General features: G+C 39.5%; 1 pseudogene; it reads right to left on the bottom strand.

The window, feature by feature from the left end:
• Window positions 1-282: 282 nt before the first annotated feature.
• Window positions 283-1,196, bottom strand: LOC129633371 (translation machinery-associated protein 16-like; annotated as a pseudogene).
• Between the last annotated feature and the right edge of the window lie 658 nt (window positions 1,197-1,854).

Here is a 1,854-nt window from a genome sequence, read left to right as displayed (position 1 = left end):
TTCCTGCCTATGCCCCAATATGTGAGATTAGGTGATTGTAAGTAAACACGAAGAAAAAATTGTAACATGTTTTGCTCTCATATTGTTCTCCCAGCTCCAGAAATCCAGATTAAATGGATTTTGGAAAGCACTTCCACCTATTATAATAAATTGATGTCAATGAAAACCAACATTCATTTTTGAGTAAAAATTATAACCTTGTTTTTGAAACTGAAAATAAGAGAATAAACTAAACAGCAAATTCATGTATCAAGACAATTCTTTATCACCATCAAAATTCATTTAATTAGAAGTTCTCAAATTATTTATTTTCAACTCAAGTAAAGACAATAAGGTCACTGCAGTCATTTCCTCATCTGTGTCAACTGACTCATCTTTCAGTTCCAGTTCCCCCTGAATTCCTGTCTATAGCTTTAACAGCTTTCTTCTTGCATCTCATGGGCACTGCATCATTAGCACAGATTTTTCTCATTTTGAAAGTTAAAGTGTTAGTTGCTCAGTCATGTCCAACTCTTTGCAACCCCATGGACTGTACTGTCCTTAGAAATCTCCAGGTAAGAATACTCCTCAGATCAAAATCCCATTCCCTAACAGTTTTCAGATTATCTGCATTTAAAATGTCTGGAATCTGGAGGCCATAGGTTCAGCAGTAAAGAATCTGCCTGCCAGTGCAGGAGCCTCTGTTCCATCCCTGGGTCAGGAAGATCCCCTGGAGAAGGAAATGGCAGCTCACTCCAGTATTCTTGCCTGGAGAATTCCATGGACAGAGGAGGCTGGCGGGCTACAGTCCATGGGGTTGCAAAGAGTCAGACATGACTTAGCGACTAAACAACAACAAGCAGCCTTGGTACAGTGCCCAATCCTCCTCCAGGGTCTGCTTGATGAATACCTCCCAGGCACAGTGCTCATGGCCCTGTCATTTCCTTGATGCTATTCTGCACCTCAATTCACTCCAGCTCACTGCTGTATTGTTGCAAATACCTTTCAATTAATTTACAAGCATCTCTCTTTCAATATCCTACTTTTTTGGGATCAAGATGACTTTGAAACCAGTGTAGTTTTTACCAATAAGGTTAAGGCATAATGCCTTTCATTCTTCAATTTTTCCTTTTTATTTTTTCTTGTTTGAGGACTTCTCCTATAGGATAGATGACTTTTTTCTTGCCCTACCCATTTTCCTTTGGTGCTTTAGGCATGGCAGCATCCCCCCAGCTTGGCACCTCCCTCCAGATCTCTGACTCCACACGTGGGCATATCGCCATCGGGCAGCATCGCGAAGCTCACAAGGTGACTCGGATCTATGCCTTGCCAAAAATAGATAACAAGCAGGTCAGTCTTTTAAATTTACAATATAATGGAAGAATAGGATTCGTAATGTCTTTCTTGCACATCTGAAAGGCGTCATTCCAGTGTCTGAAATGGTATACCTATGTGATTTATCCACTATTTTTTTTCAGTGGAAAAGTGCTTTTTGAATGAAAATTTTTTCCTTCTTTAATTTTAGGCTGTGGATAAATATGTTGTTGCCGCTGAATAAGAAGCATGTACACTAATATGAAACAATGTTTTTAGAATATCTGTGCACAATAAATGGAGTGGAAACTCCTAGTCTTTACATTTTATTATACTTAAGGTTAGGCCTGTAAATTGCTGTGTTTCTCCCACTCTTTTTCTAAGCTTGAAGTCTTTCTTAGTCACCACTGCTCACTAAGAAGCTGCTCTTTGTCTGCACTCCCACCATGCATTCTTGCTTTCTCTCCTTCTTTCCCCAAAACACTCACAAAACAACCGCTTCTTTGTAGCTTGTGCGTTGCCTCTGAGCCAAATTTAGTAGAATTTTATAAATGCCCACAA

This window comes from Bubalus kerabau, chromosome 18 (assembly GCF_029407905.1).
Source record: "Bubalus kerabau isolate K-KA32 ecotype Philippines breed swamp buffalo chromosome 18, PCC_UOA_SB_1v2, whole genome shotgun sequence".
NCBI lineage: Eukaryota > Metazoa > Chordata > Mammalia > Artiodactyla > Bovidae > Bubalus > Bubalus kerabau.
Note: the sequence above shows the minus strand (reverse complement) of the source record. Positions and strands in the feature narration are given on the sequence as shown.